Raw genomic sequence first — 22034 nt, 5'->3', positions numbered from 1 at the left:
TAGACTCACTGATATGAAAAGAGAAAGAAAGACAGAGGTGCTTACTAAAAAAGACTTGCCTCCAAGTCAACAAGTGTAAGATAAACAGGACTCACGACTGCACAAGTAAAAGTGCCTTGTGATTACACTTCCTATATCTAGTCTTAATAAGCTAATGTTGCTGATTTATTTTCCTTTATGTATTTTTTCTTTTTTTTTTTTAACCAGAATATTATTAGTACAGAACATGCATCTTCCTTTCTACCTAAAATCAACAGATCTATATTGAATTCCTTATACATGCCAGGCACAATGCCAATCACTGGAAAAATACAAATAAAATACAAACCGATTGATGTAGGCCAGGATCATGTGCTCCACCTCCAAATTCTTGACTGGTGTCAGTCTCACTCTAACCACTTGTCCTCAGAGAAGAAGGGTGGTTCATCAAAGAGGTTGGGATATGTGATCACCAAAAGAAAAGTGAATGGATTATGGGGGGCCAGAAAATAAGGTCTCTACTGTATCAGATGTGATTTCTTATTTCTAGGAACTCCAGCCAAAGGGCTCAAAGGGAAAGATTTTATATCTCATATAAAACATAAAATTATGTTGCTACATTTTTTAAAAGATTATTCCTATTTATGATCTAAACTTTAGAAATCTTTTTGCATACCCAAACCTTGTCACAGCAATGCTGCACAGTATCTGGTCCACATTTTTTTTTTTTTTTTTTTTTTTTTTGAGATGGAGTCTCGCTGTGTCTCCCAGGCTGGAGTGCAGTGGCGTGATCTGGGCTCACTGCAAGCTCCGCCTCCCGGGTTCACGCCATTCTCCCGCCTCAGCCTCCCAAGTAGCTGGGACTACAGGCGCCCGCCACCACGCCCAGCTAGTTTTTTTGTATCTTTAGTAGAGACGGGGTTTCACCATGTTAGCCAGGATAGTCTCGATCTCCTGACCTCGTGATCCACCCGCCTCGGCCTCCCAAAGTGCTGGGATTACAGGCTTGAGCCACCGCGCCCGGCCGTATCTGGTCCACATTTAAGTACTGGACCCAGCACAGGGGTGGCAAAAGTAATCAGCAAAAGACTCTGAGGGGGAGAAATACACCAGAAAAAGAATCAGGGCAGTATAATGATAGTAAACTTGACTACATTAGATATACAGGCATATCTTGGAGATATTGTTGCGTTTGGTTCCAGACCAACCCTATAAAAGAAATATCTCAATAAAGTGAGTCACACAAAATTCTTAGTTTACTAAGTCATGGGAGACTTAGTAAACTAGTTTACTAAAAGTCATGGGGGAAAGGGGCAGAGTAAAATGGTGGAATAGAAGGCCTCGCTGATAGTCACCCCTGCAGGAATACCAAATTTGACAACTATCTACGTCAAAAAAGCACCTTCATAGTAATTAAAAATCAGGTGAGTACTCACAGTACCTGGCTTTAATTTCATATTGCTGAAAAAGGCAATGAATAGAGTAGGAGGCCATCTTGATATGCTGAAGCCACCTGTCCCCCCTCTTCCCTCACACACTCTCTTCCACAGTGGCCTCATGGTGCAGAGAAATCTGTGCACTTTGGGAGAGGGATAGCTCAGCTATTGTGAGACTTTGCATCGAACTCAGTGCTGCCTGTCAGAGCAGAAAGCAAAACCGGGCTGAACTTCGCTGATGCCCACCCACCGAGGGAGCATTCAGACCAGCCCGAGCCATAGTGGAATTGCCCAATCCGGAAGTTGAAACTTGAGTTCCGGCTTCCCACAAGCCTCACCACTGTGGGCTGAAGTGCTCTCAGGTCCCAAATTGAAAGGCAATCCAGGCCACAAAGATTACAAGCCCTAGTTATGAGCTGGGCTCTGAACCAGTGGACTTTGGGGGCACTTGACTTACTAAGGCACGGCCAGGGCAGCTAAGGCTGTGCCTACACCTCTTCTCCCCCAATCCCAGGAAACACAGCGTGGGTCTCCAAAAGAAACCCCTTCATTCTGCTTGAGGAAAGTAGAGGGAAGAGTAAAGAGGACTTTTGTCTTTCATCTAGCATAGTAGCTCAGTCACAGTAGGATAGGGCACTGGTCAGAGTTGTGAGGCCCCCATTCCAGGCCCTAGCTCCTGAACAACATTCCTAGACACACCCTGAGCCAGAAGGGAAACCACCTCCTTGAAGGAAAGGACCCAGTCTTGGCAGTATCCATCACCTGCCGTTTGGCCTGAATAACCAGCAGCAATACACAGGTAGCATGGCCATTGGCCTTTGTGAGATTCCGAGACATGTGGACACCAGGTGAGACCCAACACATTCACAGCTATGGTGGCTATGGTAATGAAGTGGCACCATTGTCTGGAGTAAGGACCTAGGGTTTGTCTTCTTGTGCCAAGAAGATTAATGACATGGACACACACGGAGTGGATTAGGGAGCAGAAAGTTTAAAAGAAAGAAGAGAGGAGAGAAGAGAGCAGGTCTCTCTCTTTTTGGAGAGAGACATCTGAAAAGAGAAGAGCAGTGGACCGCAGCTGATTTTATAGGCGGCCTTGGGGAGGTGGTGTCTGATTTATGTAGGGCTCATAGATTGGTTCGACCAGGTGTGAGGTTTACATAGCACTAGGGAAAGGCTCGTTGCTCTACCCTAATCTTATTATGCAAATGGGCTTTCTATTTGGCTGGCACCATCTGGTCTGTTCCTACAAGTGGCTGGCAAAGGGAAGGGAAGATGGAGTCACCATTTTGAACATGTCTAGTCCTAGGTAGCTTTTTCCTGCTGGCATTCACCCGTGCAAGCTTCCAGCTTGCTTGTCTATGTCTGCAGCTCGATTTTACAGGCTACTGTTTATTAGAAAATGATTTGGGGGTTGCTCTTCATTAAAAAGGATAACCTTACCAAGGACTCCCATACCTTCACTATCTGCCTAAGTAGCTTCCTCTTAACTCCTATATCAGTAAGACTCCTTCTGCTTGAGTAAAGGAGAGGGAAAACTAAAGGGGACTTTTTCTTGCACCTTAGGAACCAGTTGGGCCACACGTGGGTAGAGGCACAAGCAGGATCTTGGAGTCTCTGATTCCAGGTCTTGGCTCTTGGACATTATTTCTAGACCTGCCCTGAGCCAGAGGGGAGCCCACTGCCCTGAAGGGTGAGTCTCAGGCCTGGTAGCATTCACCACAAGCTGACTGAAGAGCCCTTGGGCCCTTGGCCTTAAGTGACTATCAGTGGTAGCCTGGCAGTACTTGCTATGGGCCTATGGTGGTGGTGGCCAAGGGGTGAGGCTCTTCTGCTTGAAGAAATGGAAGGGAAGAGTGAGAAGGACTGTGTTTTTTGGTTTGAGGGCCAGCTCTGCCAAAGCAGAATAGAACACCAAGTAGACTTCTAAGGTTTTTGACTCCAATCCTTAGATCCCAGACAGCATCTCTGGACCTACTTGAGACCTGGAGAAATCTTGCTGCCCTGAAGGGATGGACAAAAGACTGACTGTATTAGCCATCTGCTGATTACAGAGCTCTAGGGTCTTGAGCAAACAGAAGTGGTAGCCAGGTAGTAATTACATTGGGACTTGGGTAAGGCCCAGTGTTGTGCTGGCTTTAGGTCTAACCCAAAGAAGTTCCAGTGGTGGTGGCCACAGGAGTGCTTGTGTCACCCCACTCCCAGCCCCAGAGGCTCCCTTTAATTGGAAGAAAGTAAGGAAAGAGAACCAGAGTCTCCACTTGATAATCCAGATAATTCTTCCCGATCTTATCCAAGACTACCAAGGCAGTACCTCTATGAGTCTGTAAGAACCACAACATTACTGGGCTTGGGGTATCCCCTAATGCAGATATGGCTTAGATCACAACACTCAAGTCCTTTTGAATATTTGGGAAGCCTTCCTAAGAAGGTCAGGTACAAACAAGCCCAGACTATAAAGACTAAAATAAATACCTAACTCTTCAATCCCCAGACACCAACAAACATCAATAAGCATCAAGGCCATTTGGGAAAACATGACCTCATCAAAGAAACTAAATAAGGCACCAGGGACCAATCCTGGAGACACAGAGATATAAGATCTTTCAGACAGAGGATTCAAAATAGGTGTTTTGAGGAAACTCAAAGACATTCAAGGTAACATAGAGAAGAAATTCAGAAGTCTCTCAGATAAATTTAACAATGATAATAAAATAATTAAAAACAATCCAATATAAATTCTGGTGTTAAAAAATGCAGTTGACATACAGAAAATGCAGCAGAATGATCAAGCAGAAGAAAGAATTTGTGAGCTTGAAGACAGGCTACTTAAAAATACACAGTCAGAGGAGACAAAAAAAAAAAATTGAAACCAATGTAATACACCTGCAGGATCTAGAAAATAGCTTCAGAATGGCAAATCTTATGAAGCTTAGTTTGGCTGGATGTGAAATTCTGGGTTGAAAATTCTTTTCTTTAAAAATGTTGAATATTGGCCCCCACTCTCTTCTGGCTTGTAGAGTTTCTGCCGAGAGATCCGTTGTTAGTCTGATGGGCTTCCCTTTGTGGGTAACCCGACCTTTCTCTCTGGCTGCCTTTAACATTTTTTCCTTCATTTCAACTTTGGTGAATCTGACAATTATGTGTCTGGAGTTGCTCTTCTCAAAGAGTATCTTTGTGGCATTCTCTGTATTTCCTGAATTTGAATGTTGGCCTGCCTTGCTAGGTTGGGGAAGTTCTCCTAGATAATATCCTGCAGAGTGTTTTCCAACTTGGTTCCATTCTCCCTGTCACTTTCAGGTACACCAATCAGACGTAGATTTGGTCTTTTCACATAGTCCCATATTTCTTGGAGGCTTTGTTCATTTCTTTTTACTCTTTTTTCTCTACACTTCTGTTCTCGCTTCATTTCATTCATTTGATCTTCAATCACTGATACCCTTTCTTCCAGTTGATCAAATCGGCTACTGAAGCTTGTGCATTTGTCACGTAGTTCTTGTGCCATGGTTTTCAGCTCCATCAGATCATTTAAGGACTTCTCTACACTAGTTATTCTAGTTAGCCATTCATCTAATCTTTTTCAAGGTTTTTAGCTGCTTTGCGATGGATTTGAACTTCCCCCTTTAGTTTGAAGAAGTTTGATCATCTGAAGCCTTCTTCTCTCAACTTGTCAAAGTCATTCTCCGTCCAGCTTTCCTCCATTACTGACAAGGAGCTGCATTCCTTTGGAGGGGGAGAGGCACTCTAATTTTTAAAATTTTCAGCTTTTCTGCTCTGTTTTCTTCCCCTTCTTTGTGGTTTTATCTACCTTTGGTCTTTGATGATGGTGACATACAGATGAGGTTTTGGTGTGGATGTCCTTTCTGTTTGTTAGTTTTCCTTCTAACAGTCAAACTAAGCTTCATAAGTGAAGGAGAAATAAAATCCTTTACAGACAAGCAAATGCTGAGAGATTTTGTCACCACCAGGCCTGCCCCACAAGAGCTCCTGAAGGAAGCACTAAACATGGAAAAGAACAACTAGTACCAGCCACTGCAAAAACATGCCAAATTGTAAAGACCATAGATACTAGGAATAAACTGCATCAACTAATGAGCAAAATAACCAGCTAACATCATAATGACAGGATCAAATTCACACATAACAATATTAACCTTAAACGTAAATGGGTTAAATGCTCCAATTAAAACACACAGACTGGCAAATTGGATAAAGAGTCAAGACCCATCAGTTTGCTGTATTCAGGAGACCCATCTCACGTACAGAGACACACACAGGTTCAAAATAAAGGGATGGAGGAAGACCTACCAAACAAATGGAAAACAAAAAAGTCAGGGGTTATAATCCCAGTCTCTGATAAAACAGACTTTAAACCAACAGAGATCAAAAGAGACAAAGAAGGCCATTACATAATGGTAAAGGGATCAATTCAACAAGAAGAACTAGCAATCCTAAATATGTATGCACCCAACACTGGAGCACCCAAATTCATAAAGCAAGTCCTTAGAGACCTACGAAGAGACTTAGACTCCCATACAGTAATAATGGGAGATGTTAACACCCCACTGTCATCATTAGACAGATCGACGAGACAGAAAGTTAGCAAGTATATCCAGGAATTGAACTCAGCTCTGCACCAAGCAGACCTAATAGACATTTACAGAACTCTCCACCCCAAATCAACAGAATATACATTCTTCTCAGCACCACATCACACTTATTCCAAAATTGACCACATAGTTGGAAGTAAAGCACTCCTCAGCAAATGTAAAAGAACAAAAATTATAACAAACTCTCTCAGACCACAGTGCAATCAAACTAGAACTCAGGATTAAGAAACACTCAAAACCACTCAACTACATGGAAACTGAACAACCTGCTCCTGAATGACTACTGGGTATATAATGAAATGAAGGCAGAAATTAAGATGTTCTTTGAAACCAATGAGAACAAAGACACAACATACCGGAATCTATGGGGAACATTTAAAGCAGTGTGTAGAGGGAAATTTATAGCACTAAATGTCCACAAGAGAAAGCAGGAAAGATCTAAAATGGACACCCTCACATCACAATTAAAAGAACTAGAGAAGCAAGAGAAAACACATTCAGAAGCTAGTAGAAGGCAAGAGATAACTAAGATCAGAGCAGAACTGAAGGAGATAGAGACTCAAAAAACCCTTCAAAAAATCAATGAATCCAGGAGCTGATTTTTTGAAAAGATCAACAAAATTGATAGACCACTAGCAAGACTAATAAAGAAGAAAAGAGAGACGAATCAAATAGACACAATAAGAAATGATAAAGGGAATATCACCACCAATCCCACAGAAATACAAACTACAATTAGAGAATACTATAAACACCTCCATGCAAATAAACTAGAAAATCTAGAAGAAATGGATAAATTCTTGGACACATACACCCTCCTAAGACTAAACCAGGAAGAAGTTGAATCCCAGAAATGACCAATAACAGGCTCTGAAATTGAGGCAATAATTAATAGCCTACCAACCAAAAAAAGTCCAGGACGAGATGGATTCATGGATGAATTCTACCAGAGGTACAAGGAGGAGCTGGTACCATTCCTTCTAAAACTATTCCAATCAATAGAAAAAGAGGGTATCCTCCCTAACTCATTTGATGAGATCAGCATAATACTGATACCAAAGTCTGGCAGAGACACAACAAAATAAGAGAATTTTAGACCAATATCCCTGATGAATATCAATGCAAAAATCCTCAATAAAATACTGGCAAATCCAATCCAGCAGCACATCAAAAAGCTTATCCACCATGATCAAGTGGGTTTCCTCCCTAGGATGCAAGGCTGGGTCAACATATGCAAATCAATAAACATAATCCAGCATATAAACAGAATCAAAGACAAAAACCACATGATTGTGTCAATAGATGCAGAAAAGGCCTTTGACAAAATTCACCAGTGCCTCATGCTAAAAACTCTCAATAAATTACGTATTGATGGGAAGTACCTCAAAATAATAAGAGCTATTTATGACAAACCTGCAGCCAATAGCATATTGAATGAGCAAAAACTGGAAGAACTCCCTGTGAAAGCTGGCACAAGACAGGGATGCCCTCTCTCACCACTCCTATTCAACATAGTGTTGGAAGTTCTGGCTAGGGCAATCAGGCAGGAGAAAGAAATAAAGCGTATTCAGTTAGGAAAAGAGGAAGTCAAATTGTCCCTGTTTGCAGATGACATGATTTTATATTTAGAAAATTCCATCATCTCAGCCCAAAATTTCCTTAAGCTTATAAGCAACTTCAGCAAAATCTCAAGATACAAAATCAATGTGCAAAAATCACAAGCATTCTTATACAGCAATAAGAGACTAACAGAGAGCCAAATCATGAGTGAACTCCCATTCACAATTGTTTCAAAGAGAATAAAATACCTAGGAATCCATCTTATAAGGGATGTGAAGGACCTCTTCAAGAACTACAAACTACAGCTCAATGAAATAAAAGAGGACACAAACAAATGGAAGAACATTCCATGCTCATGGATAGGAAGAATCAGTATCATGAAAATGGCCATACTGCCCAAGGTAATTTATAGATTCAATGCCATTCCCATCAAGTTACCAATGACTTTCTTCACAGAACTGGAAAAAAACTGCTTTAAAGTTCATATGGAACCAAAAAAGAGCCCGCATTGCCAAGACAATCCTAAGCCAAAAGAACAAAGCTAGAGGCATCACGCAACCTGACTTCAAACTATACTACAAGGCTACAGTAACCAAAACAGCACGGTACTGGTACCAAAACAGAGATATAGACCAATGGAACAGAACAGAGCCCTCAGAAATAATACCACACATCTACAACCATCTGTTCTTTGAAAAACCTGACAAAAACAAGAAATGGGAAAAGGATTTCCTATTTAATAAATGGTGCTGGGAAAACTGGCTAGCCATAAGTAGAAAGCTGAAACTGGATCCCTTCCTTACACCTTATACAAAAATTAATTCAAGATGGATTAAAGACTGAAATGTTAGATCTAAAACCATAAAAACCCTAGAAGAAAACCTAGGTAATACCATTCAGGACATAGGCATGGGCAAGGACTTCATGTCTAAAACACCAAAAGCAATGGCCACAAAAGCCAAAATTGACACATGGGATCTAATTAAACTAAAGAGCTTCTGCACAACAAAAGAAACTACCATCAGAGTGAACAGGCAACCTACAGAATGGGAGAAAATTTTTGCAATCTACTCATCTGACAAAGGACTAATATCTAGAACCTCCAAAGAACTCAAACAAATTTACAAGAAAAAAACAACCCCATCAAAAAGTGGGTGAAGGATATGAACAGACACTTCTCAAAAGAAGACATTTATGAAGCCAACAGGCACATGTAAAAATGATCATCACCACTGGCTGTCAGAGAAATGCAAATCAAAACCACAATGAGATACCATCTCATACCAATTAGAATTGCAATCATTAAAAAGTCAGGAAACAACAGGTGCTGGAGAGGATGTGGAGAAATAGGAAAACTTTTACACTGTTGGTGGGACTGTAAACTAGTTCAATCATTGTGGAAGACAGTGTGGCAATTCCTCAAGGATCTAGAACTAGAAATACCATTTGACCCAGCCATCCCATTACTGGGTATATACCCAAAGGATTATAAATCATGCTGCTATAAAGACACATGCACACACATGTTTATTGCAGCACTATTCACCATAGCAAAGACTTGGAACCAACCCAAATGTCCATCAATGATAGACTGGATTAAGAAAATGTGGCACATATACACTATGGAATACTATACAACCATAAAAAGATGAATCCACGTCCTTTGTAGGGACATGGATGCAGCTGGCAACTATCATTCTCAGCAAACTGTCACAAGGATAAAAAATCAAACATCTCATGTTCTCACTCATAGGTGGGAATTGAACAATGAGAACACTTGGACACAGTAAGAGGAACATCACACACTGGGGCCTGTCATGGGGTGGGGGGAGGCGGAAGGGATAGCATTAGGAGATATACCTAATATAAATGATGAGTTAATGGGTGCAGCACACCAACATGGCACAGGTATACATATGTAACAAACCTGCACGTTGTGCACATATACCCTAGAACTTAAAGTATAATTTTAAAAAAGGGCAAATCTAACGATTATTGGCCTTAAACATGAAGTAGAGAAAGAGATAAAATAGGAAGTATATTCAAAAGGATCATAACAGATAATTTCCCAAATCTAAAGAAAGATATCAATAGCCAAGTACAAGAAGATTATAGAACACAAAGCAGATTTAACTCCAAGTAACATCTCTTAACGAATTTCATAATCTCCCAAAGGTTGAGGATAAAGAAAGGATCCTAAAAACAGCAAGAGAAAACCAACAAATAACATATACTGGAGCTCTAATAAGTCTGGCGGCAGACTTTTCAGGGGAAATTTCGCAGGCCATGAGAGCGTAGAATGCCATAAAGTGCTGAAGGAAAAACATTTTTACCCTAGAATAGTATATCCAGTGAAAACATCTTTCAAACATGAAGGAGAAATAAAGACTTCCCCAGACACAAAAAAGCTGAGGGATTTCATCAACACCAGACCTGTCCTACAAGAAATGCTAAAGGTAGTACTTCAATCAGAAATAAACAGACACTAAGGAACAATAAGACATCATCTGCAGGCACAAAACTCATTGGCAATAGTAAGTACACAGAAAAACACAGAATATTACAACACTGTAGCTGTAGTGCGTAAACTACTGTTATCTTAAGTAGAAAGGCTAAAAGATGAACCAAACAAAAATAATAGCTACAACTTTTCAAGACATAGAGAGTACAATAAGATAAAATAGAAACAATAAAAAGTTAAAAAGTGGGGAAACAAAGTTAAAGTGTAGATTTTTAAATTAATTTTCTTTTTGCTTATTTGTTTGCTTATATAAGCAGCATTAAGTTATATTAGCTTTAAAATCATGGGTTATGAGATAGTATTCATAAGCCTCATAGTAACCCGAAATCATAAAACATACAACAGATACACAAAAAATAAAAAAACAAGAAATTAAATCATACCACCAGAGAAAATCACCTTCACTAAAACTGATGAAGGAAGAAAAGAAAATAGAAAGAGAAGAACACAAAACAACAAGAAAGCAAATAAGAAAATAGCAGGAGTAAATCCTTACTTATCAATAATATGGAATGTAAATGAACTAAACTCTCCAATCAAAAGACACCGAGTAGCTGAATGGATAGAAAACAAGATCCAATGATCTGTTGTCTATAAGAAACACACTTCACCTATAAAGATACGGATAGACTGAAAATAAAGGGATGGAAAAAGATATGCTATGCCAATGAAAACCATAAAAAGAGCAAGGATAGTTATACTTACATCAGACAAAATAGATTTAAATACAAACCTGAAAGAAGAGACAAGGGAGGTCATTATGTAACGATAAAGAAGTCAATTCAGCAAGAGGATATGATAATTGTAAATATATATGCACCTAACACTGGAGCACCCAGATATATAAAGCAAATATTACTAGAGCTAAACAGAAAGATAGTCCTGAATACAATCATAGCTGGATAATTTAACACCCCACTTTAGACATTGGACAGATGTTCCAGACAGAAAATCAAAAAAGAAACATCAGACTTAATCTGCAGTATAGACCAAATGTACCTAATAGATATGTACAGAACATTTTATTCAACAGCTGTAGAATACACATTCTTTTCCTTAGCACGTGCATCATTCTTAAGGATAGACCACATGTTAGGCCACAAAACAAATCTTAAAATATTCAAAAATACTGGAATAATATCAAGCATCTTCTCTGACCACAATGGAATAAAACTAGAAAGCAATAATAAGAGGAATTTTGGAAACTACACAAACACATGGAATTAAACAATATGCTCCTGAATGACCAGTAGGCCAATGAAAAAATTAAGAAAAAAATGGAAACATTTCTTGAAAACAATGATAATGGAAACAAAACATACCAAAACCTATGGAATACAGAAAAAGCAGTACTAAGAGGGAAGTTTATAGCTATAAGTTTATACTACAACAAAAAAGAAGAAAAACTTTAAATAATCTAACAATGTGTCATAAAGAACTAGAAATGCTAGAACAAACCAAACCTAAAATTAGTAGAAAAAAAAAGGAAATAATAAAGATTAGAGCAGAAGCTAATGGAATTGAAACAGAGAAGAAAATACAAAAGATCAGCAAAATGAAAAGTTGTTTTTTAAAAAGATAAACAAAATTGGCAAATTTTTAGCCAGACTAAGAAAAAAAAAGAGAGAATACCCAAATAAATAAAATTAAAGATGAAAACGTGGTATTACAACTGATACTGCAGAAATGTAAAGCAACATTAGTGGCTAGTATGAGCAACAATATGCCAATAAAATGGAAAACCTAGAAGAAATGAATAAATTCCTAGATGCATACAACCTCTCAACATTGAACCATGAAGAATCCCAAGACCTGAATACACCAATAGCAAGTAATGAGATTGAAGCCATAATAAAAAGTCTCTCAGCAAAGAAAAGCCCAGGACAGATGGCTTCACTGCTGAAGCCAAATGTTTAAAGAATAATCAATACTAACTCTGTTCAAACTATTTAAAAAACATAGAGGAGGGAATACTTCCAAACTCATTCTGTGAGGTCATTATAACCCTGATACTAAAACCAGACAAAGACATATACAAAAAGAAAACTACAAGCTAATATCACCAATGAATATTTATGCAAAAATCTTCAGCAGAATACTAGCAAACTGAATTCAATAATACATTTAAAAGATCATTCATCATGACAAGTGGGATTTATTCCAGAAATGCAAGGATGGTTCGACATACACAAATTAATCAATGTGATACATCCTATCAACAGAATGAAGGACGAAAACCATATGATAATCTCAACTGATCCTGAAAAAGCATTTGATAAAATTCAACATGTCTTCATGTTAAAAATCCTTTAAAAACTGGTACATACTTCAACATAATAAAAGCCATATGTGACAGACCCATAGCTAATATCATACTGAATGGGGAAAATCTGAAAGTTTTGTCTCTAAGATCTGGAACACAACAAGGATGTTTACTTCTACCACTGTTATTCAATATAGCACTGGATGTCCTAGCTAGAGCAATCAGACAAGAAATAAAGGACATGCAAATTGGAACAGAAGAAGATAAATTATCCTTGTTTATAGATTATGTGATCTTATATTTGGGAAAACCTGAAGATTCTACACAAACAAAGACATTAGAACTGGTTAACGAATTCTGTAAAGTTGCAGGATACAAAATCAACATACAAAAATCAGTAGCATTTCTACATGCCAAACAAACAACCTGAAAAATAAATCAAGAATGTAATCCCATTTAAAATAGCTAAAAATTAAATAAAATACCTAGAAATTAACCAAAGAAGTGAAAGACCTCTACAGTAAAAACTATAAAACATTGATGCAAGAAATTAAAGAGGACACACACACACAAAATGGAGATATACTCCATATTCATGGATTAGAAGAATCAATATTGTTTAAATGTCTGTACTACCCAAAGCAATACATGGATTCAATGCAATCCTTATAAAAATACCATGATGTAATTCACAGAATTGTTTTTAAAAAACCTACAATTTACACGAAACCACATAAGACCCAGAATAGTCAAAGCTATGTAGAATGAAACTAGAGGAATCACATTACCTGACTTCAAATTATACTACAGAGTTATAGTAACCAAAACAGCATGGTACTGGTATAAAAACAGACACATAGAACAGTGAAACAGAATAGAGAACCCAGAAACAAATGCATACATCTGTAGTAAATTCAATTTTGACAAAGATGCCAAGAACACACATTGGAGAAAGGACAATCTCTTTAATAAATGATGATGGTGGAAACTGAATATCCATATGCAGAAGAATGAAACTAGATCCCTATCTCTTGCCATATACAAAAATCAAGTCAAAATGGATTAATTACTTAAATCTAAGACTTCAAACTCTGAAATTACTGAAAGGAAACATTGGGGAAACTCTCCAAGACATTGGACTGGGAAAAGATTTCTTGGGTAATACCCTACAAGCACAGGCAACCAAAGCAAAAATGAACAGATGGGGTAACATCAAGTTAAAAAACTTCTGCATAGCAAAGTAAAGAAACAATTAAGTGAAAAGCCAACCTACAGAGTGGGAAAAAATATTTGCAGACTATCCATCTGACAAGGGATTAATAATACATAAGGAGCTCAAACAACTCTGTAGAAAAAATATCTAATAATCCAATTTTAAAATGGGCAAAAGATATAAACATACATTTCTCAAAAGAAGACATACAAACAGCACACATGTGTATGAAAAGGTGCTCAACATCATTGATCATCAGAGAAATGCAAATCAAAACTATAATGAGATATCATCTCACCCCAGTTAAATTGGCTTTTATCCAAAAGACAGGCAATAACAAATGCTGGCAAGGATATGGAGAATAGGAAACCCTTGTATGCTGTTGGCAATGTAAATTAGTACCATTATGGAGAAAAGCTTGGAAGTTTCTCAAAAAACCTGAAAATATAGCTGCCATAAATCCAGCAATCTCACTCCTATGTGTATACCCAAAATAATGTATATCTGTATATTGAAGAGATATCTGCACTCCCATGTTTATTGCATCACTGCTCACAACACCCAAGATTTGGAAGTAACCTCAGGGTCCATCATCAGATATGTACACATGGAGTACTTTACATCGATAAAAAGAATGAGATCCTGTCATTTGCAATAATCAGGATGAAATTGGAGGTCATGATGTTAAGTGAAATAAGCCAGGCACAGAAAGACAAACTTTGCATTCTTTCACTTATTTGTGGGAGCTAAAAACAAAAATAACTGAACTCATGGAGATAGAGAGTGAAAGGATGATTGTCAGAGGCTGAGAAGCATAGTGGGGGGTTTGGGGGAAGTGGAGATGGTTAATGGGCACACAAAATTGGAAATAATGCATAAAGTCTAGTATTCACCAACACACTGTGATATATACATATATGTGTATATATATACACACATATATACATACACACATATATATACACATATGTATATCTATATACATACTATGTAATCACAAAAATTTAAAAATTAATTATAATCTCAAAAAGTTATGTTTATACTATACTGTAATCTATTAAGTGTGCAATAGTATTATGTTTAAAAAATGTACATACCTTAGTTTAAAAATACTTTATTGCTAAAAAGAAAATGTTATCAGTCATCCGAGCCTTCAATGAATCTTCAATTTTTTTTGCTGGTGGAGAGTCTTGTTTCCATATTGATGGCTATTGACTAATCAGGGTGATAGTTGCTGGTTATGTTAGCTGTGGCAATTTCTTAAACAAGACAACAATGAAACATACTTCATTGATAGACTCTTCCTGTCCCAAAGATTTCTCTGTAGTATGCAATGCTATTTAGTAGCATTTTTACCAACAGTAGAACTTATTTCAAAATTGAAATCAATCGTCTCGAGCCATGCCACTGCTTTATCAACTAAGTTTATGTAATATTCTAAATCCTTTGTTGCCATTTCAACAATGTTCATAGCGCCTTCACCAGCAGTAGATTCTGTCCTGAAAATCTACTTTCTTTGCTCATCCATAAGAACTGCCTCCTCCTTATCTTTTCATTTTAATGTGAGGTTGTAGCAATTCAGTCACATCATCAGGTTTCAATTCTGATTCTAGTTCTTTTACTATTTCTGCCATATCTATGGTTACTTCCTCCAATGAAGTATTGAACCCCTCAAAGTTATCCACAAAGGTTGGAATCAACTTATTCCTAACTTCTGTTATAATGTTTGTATTTTGATCTCCTCCCAAGAATTATGAATGTTCTTAATGCCATCTAGAATGGTGAATCCTTTCCAGAACGTTTTCATTTTACATTGTCCATATTCACCAGAGGAATCATTATCTATGGCAGTGATAACCTTATAAAATGTATTTCTTAAATAACATGACATGAACATTAAAATTACTCCTTGATCTATGGGTTGCAGAATGGATATTATGTTAGCTGTAATGAAAACAACATTAATCTTGTACATCTCCATCAGAGTTCTTTGGTGACCAAGTGGGCACTGCCAATGAGCAGTAATAGTTTGAAAAAAAATCTTTTTTCTTTTTTTTTGGAGCAGTATGTCTCAACAGTGGGCTTAAAATAGTCAGTAAACAGATGTGTCATCATCCGGGCTTTGTTGTTCCATTTCTAGAGCACAAACAAAGTCGATTCAGCATAATCTCAAAGGGCCCTAGAATTTTCAGAATGGTAAATTATCATTGGCTTCAAGTTAAAGTCACCGGCAGCATTAGCCACTAACAAGAGAGTCAGCTTGTTCTTTGAAGCTCTGAAGTCAGGCATTGATTTCTTCTCTCTGACTATGAAAGTCCTGGATAACATCTTCCAATAGAAGGCTGTTTCATCTACATTGAAAATCTGTTGTTTCATGTAGCCACCTTCGTCAGTTATCTTAGCTAGATCTTCTGGATAACTTGCTGCAGTTTTTACATCAGCATTTGTTGCTTCACCTTGTACTTTTATGTAATGGAGATGGCTTTTCTCCTTAAGCCTCATGGACCCACCTCTACTCACTTCTCATTTTTCTTCTGTGGCTTCCTCATCTTCTCTCAGCCTTCATAGAATTGAAGTGAGTTGGGGCCTTGCTCTGAATTTGTCTTTGGTTTGAGAGAATGTTGTGGGTGATATGATCTTCTATCCAGAATACTCAGACTTTCTGCATATCAGCAATAAGACCATTTTACTGTCATTATTCTTGTGTTCACTGGAGTAGTACTTTTAATTTCCTGCAAGAAGTTTTCCTTTGTATTCACAAGTTGTCTAACAGTTTGGTATAAGAAGCCTAGCTTTTGACCTCTCTCAGCTTTCAACATGCTTTCTTCACTGATATAGTTTGTCTGTGTCCCCACCCAAATCTCATCTTAAATTATAATTTCCATAATTGCCACACATTGTGAGAGGGAACCAGTGGGAAGTAATTGAATCATGGGGGCAGGTCTTTCCCATGCTGTTCTTGTGATAGTGAATAAGGCTCACAAGATCTGATGGTTTTATAAAGGGGAGTTCCCCTACGCAAGGCCTCTGCCTGCCTCCATGTAAGACGTGCCTTTCATCCTCCATCATGATTGTGACGCCTCCCCAGCTACATGGAAATGTGAGTCCATTAAACCACCTTTTCTTTATAAATTACCAAGTCTCAAGTATGTTTTTATCAGCAGCATGAAAACAGATTAATACAGTAAATTAGTATGAGTAGAGTGGTGTGCTGCTGCAAATTTACCTAAAAATGTGGAAGCAACTTTGGAACTTGATAACAAGCAGAGGTTGGAACAGTTTGGAGGGCTCAGAAGAAGACAGGAAAATGTGGGAAAGTTTGGAAATTCCTAGAGACTTGTTGAATGGCTTTGGCCAAAATGTTAATAATTATATGGACAATGAAATCCAGGCTGAGTTTGTCTCAGATGGAGATGAAAAACTTGTTGGGAATTGCAACAAAGGTGACTCTTGTTATGATTTATCTAAGAGACTGGCAGCATTTTGACCTTGCCCTAGAGACTTTGGGGACTTTGAACTTGAGGGAGATGATTAAGGGTATCTTGTGGAAGAAATTTCTAAGCAGCAAAGAGTTCAAGAGTTCAGTTGGGTGCTTTTAAAAGCATTAAGTTTTAAAAGGGAAACAAAGCATAAAAGTTCAAAAAATGTGTAGCGAAAAGAAAAACCAATTTTCTGAGGAGATATTTAAGCTGGCTGCAAAAATTTGCATAAGTAATGAGGAGTCAATTTTTTTTTTTTTTTTTTTTTTTTGACAGAGTCTCTGTCGCCCAGGCTCGAGTGCAATGGTGTGATCTCGGCTCACTGCAAGCTCCGCATCCTGGGTTCATGCCATTCTCCTGCTCAGCCTCTGGAGTAGCTGGGACTACAGGTGCCCGCCACCACGTCCAACTAATTTTTTTATATTTTTAGTAGAGATGGGGTTTCACCATGTTAACCATGATGGTCTTAATCTCCTGACCTCGTGATCCGCCCACCTCGGCCTCCCAAAGTGCTGAGATTACAGGTGTAAGCCACCACCACCACTGGCAGAGGAGTCAAATGTTAATCACCAAGACAATGGGGAAAATGTCTTCAGGGCATGTCAGAGACTTTCATGGAAGCCCCTCCTTTCACAGGCCCAGAGACCTAGGAGGAAAAAAATGGTTTCATGGGCCAGGCCCAAGGTCCTCCTTCTGTGTGAAGCCTAGCGGCTTGGTTCCCTGCATCCCGCCTGCTCTAGCCACGGCAAAAAGGAGCCAAGGTACAGCTCAGGCCATGGCTTTAGAGGGTGGAAGCCCCAAGCCTTGGCAGCTTCCATGTGGTGTTGAGCCTGTGGGTGCACAGAAGTCAAGAATTGAGATTTAGGAACCTCCGCCTAGATTTCAGAGGTTATATAAATGGCTTGGACGTCCAAGCAGAAATTTGCTGCAGGGGCAGCGCCCTCATGGAGATCCTCTGCTAGGGCCTTATGAAAGGGAAATGTGGGGTTGAAGCCTCCACACAGAGTCCACTGGTGCACTGCCTAGTGGAGCCCTGAGAAGACGGCCACCATCCACCGGATCCCAGAATGGTAGATCCACTGACAGCTTGCACCATGTGCCTGGAACAGCCACAGACACTCAACGCCACCCTGTTAGAGTAGCCAGGAGGGAGGCTGTACCCTGTAAAGCCACAGGGGCCTAAGATCATAGGAACGCACCTCTTGCATCAGCGTGACCTGGATGTGAGACATGAAGTTGAAGGAGATCATTTTGGAGCTTTAAGATTTGACTGCTCTGCTGGATTTTAGACTTGCATGGGGTCTTTAGCCCCCTCATTTTGGCCAATTTCTCCCATTTGAAATGGCTGTATTTACTCAATGCCTATACCCCCACTGTATATAGGAAGTGACTAACTTGCTTTTGATTTTAATGGCTTATAGGCAGAAGGGACTTAGCTTGTCTCAGATGAGACTTTGGACTGCGGACTTTTGAGTTAATGCTGAAATGAGTTAAGACTTTGGGGGACGGTTTGAAAGGCATGATGGATTTTGAAATGTGAGGACATGAAATTTGGGAGGGGCCATGGGCAGAATGATATGGTTTGTCTGTGTCCCCACTCAAACCTCATCTTGAATTATAGCTCCCGTAATTCCCACGTGTTATGGAAGGGACCTAGTGGGAGGTAACTGAATCATGGGGATGGGTCTTTCCCCTGCTGTTCTCTTGATAGTAAATAAATCTCATGAGATCTGACAGTTTTAAAAATGGGAGCTCCTGTACACAAGCTCTCTCTACTTGACACCATGTAAGATGTCCCTTTGCTCTTCCTTCATCTTTCACCTTCACTGTGAGGCCTCCCCAACCACGTGGAGTGGTGAGTCCATTAAAACCTCTTTTCTTTATAAATTACCCAGTCTCAGATATGTCTTTATTAGCAACATGAGAATAGACTAATACACTCACTAAGCTTAATTATATCTAGCTTTTTATTTAAAGTGAGAAATACACAACTCTTTCTTTCACTTCAACACTTAGAGGCCGTTGTAGGGTTATTAATTGGCCTAATTTCAACATTGTTGTGTCTGAGGGAATTGAGAGTTCAAGGATCAGGAGAAAGATGAGGCAAGAGCTGATTGGTGGAGCAGTTAGAACACACACGGTACTTACCGATTAACTGCACCGTCCTACATGACTACAGTTTGTGGTGCCCTAAAACAATTACAATAGAAATATCAAAGATCACTGATCACAGATCACCGTCACAGATAAAATCACAGTTAAATTTTTTAAATATTGTAAGAATTAAAAAGTGTAACATAGAGATACAAGGTGAGCACATGCTCTTGGATAAATGGCACCAATGGACTTGCTGGATGAAGGGTGACCACCCAAACCTTCAATTTGTAAACAAACAAAAAATGAAATATCTGTGAAGCACAATAAAAATGAAGTGCAATAAAATGAAGTGTGCCTGTTCTTTTTATTAAGAAGTCTTCATTTTATAGTTAAGGAAGGGTAAAATCCCTGGAAAAGGAGAGATTGCCATCCTAAGCATTCCCAGAGATATAAAGACCTTATAAATGTTTCTGTGTTCACTTTGATAAAATCTCATTGCCCTTTCAAGCATAAAACTTAAAGTCTGTTGGTTTGAAATGTAGTGCTGTTTTATCTTTTGTGTGCTTGGAACTGTTCTTCATTATAAACCAACCCTCTTCGGCAAATCTGTATTTTTCATTCAAGATCTGCAGGAAAATAAATAAGACTGATTCCAAATATCTTTTGTAAGAGAATGTTCAAAAGTTTGATCATATGCAGGCCTCTTTGTTATGATATAGTAAACCTTTGATTACATCACTCCTATCTAAACATGTTTCTTCTGACTGTCTCTCAGTTTGTATGAGGGAGTCAGGATTGGTTTTCTTGGTTTGCTTCCTGTTTTGTTTCTCTTTAAGCACAGTGGCAGCCAGTTGTTCCTGCGGCACTATGGTCTGCTGAATTTTTCTCTTATCAATCTTCTAGCGAAAAAAATTTTAAGGATGTTTGTTATTACAATAATTAGAAAGGAATTCTACCTACTATATTCTCACAGATATCAGGAAATATACCCATTGACCACAATACTAATCACTAAACTTCAGATTCCTTAAAAGCTCTATTATTTTAACTACCATTTCCCTTAAACAATGCCTAGTTGTGGAAACCTCAGGAAATGCACAGGAAATAACTGCCTGAGAAAATGTTAGCCAGGGAACCGGGTCGTATAACAAAATGGTAAGGCATGACTGAAACTACACCCCAACATTGTTAGTTAACTTCTCAAACTGTCTTTGTTGGTGGCATTAAATATTTATAAAGAAATAACTCTGTCACAATATGGATATCATGTCTTAGAAATATCATTGCCCGATTAGGCAAAGAACCAAAACAGCCAGCTAGTTATTGACTTTTTAAGGCAAGGAGAAGTGGAGAGTTAAGTCAATTATCCAGGCAATATTCTTGCTACTGAGCATTTGTGTTCAAAGATTCCAAGTGATTGGCGACAGACACTGCTTGCAGTCAACTTTTCACTTCTATTTGGGATATCCATTTGATTTACAAGTTCACAGATATTTAGAACTGTGAAGATACAGGGTCTGACTTAAAAAAAAGTAGGCAGACACTTTGCAGTAGAAAAGGCTGATGTAAATAAGAGATACTCTCTCTTATCACTCAAAACCTATTCAGATCTATGCTGATTCCATACCAGACAGACTTGGATATACATCTCAGCTTTGCTACTAGTGCTTATGAATTTGGGTATTTTTTTCGGTCTCCACTAAGCCTCAGTTTCTCTCTTTGTAAAATGACAATAACAGTGTCTTCCTTTGGCTTAAAGATACACATTTAATTTCACATTTGAGTATTTCTGATGTGAAACAGATGAGTTATATAATTGATGAGTAAATTCAACATAGTGTTTTTTCTTCCTCCTAAATAAAAATTAATAAATAATGCAGTTTATAATCTACAGCATACAGAAAGAGATGAAATGGTCACACCTAATTCATAGTATTTTTTCAAGATTACAGGAGATAATACTTGAATTGCTCTTGCCACATAAAGAATACTAAATAAAGTTTAACTACCACATTTAATATTACCATTGTAACTGCAACCCCATGACTAAAACTACCAATGCCTCTGACTCAATTTCCTCATATGTGAAACGAGGTGAAAAAGATACACCCTATCTAGTAGAGTTTAAACTTATCTAAAGCTCTTTGCATGGTGCTTGCTACATAATAAGTGCTCATTAAAAGGTAGCTACTACTATTACTTACAATTAGTAACTGTGACCACTGTCATGGCCTCTACTACTACAACCACTCTTATTAGGAGGAATTATAGCCTCATTAATCTCAAACAATTTGCAGTCTAATTATAAAAATATTAAAAATATTTCAAGGTAGAATTTGCTTCCAATGTTGTTTCATCAAGCTTAGCAAGAGATTGGGCAAGAACAAAATCACAGGGTTTAAAATCACCAAGGAACATGGGATAAATCTCTGCTCCCTGCAACCCTGATATCTCAAGAAAATATGAAAGTTAACAGGTATTGGTAAACTTTGTAGAGTACTGTTGACTCAACTGCAGAGCATTTTCTTTGGCTTTTACATTGGTACAGTGGTAGCTCAGTTTTTTAGCATATAATTTCACCCTTCTCACTAACTCCACTGGATGTACCCTGATACACTTAGGCAAATATATACACATAAAAATTGGCCAGAGCTGGGAAAGGTAGCAAAGGAAACCTCAAATGAGCAGCATAAGACTGAATTTACCTTGCAGCAATTCTGAAGAAAAAATCGTTTACAGGAAATCGTCTACTACCTATCTTCTCTCATCACTTGTTTTCTACCTTTTCCTTCATTCTTAATTTTGCTTTTAAATGCTGGTCTATTCTGCTCTTCTCAGCACTTTTGTAAAGAAGCAGTCTTTAGATCACAGTAACT

This window comes from Macaca nemestrina, chromosome 9 (genome assembly GCF_043159975.1).
Source record: "Macaca nemestrina isolate mMacNem1 chromosome 9, mMacNem.hap1, whole genome shotgun sequence".
NCBI lineage: Eukaryota > Metazoa > Chordata > Mammalia > Primates > Cercopithecidae > Macaca > Macaca nemestrina.
Note: the sequence above shows the minus strand (reverse complement) of the source record.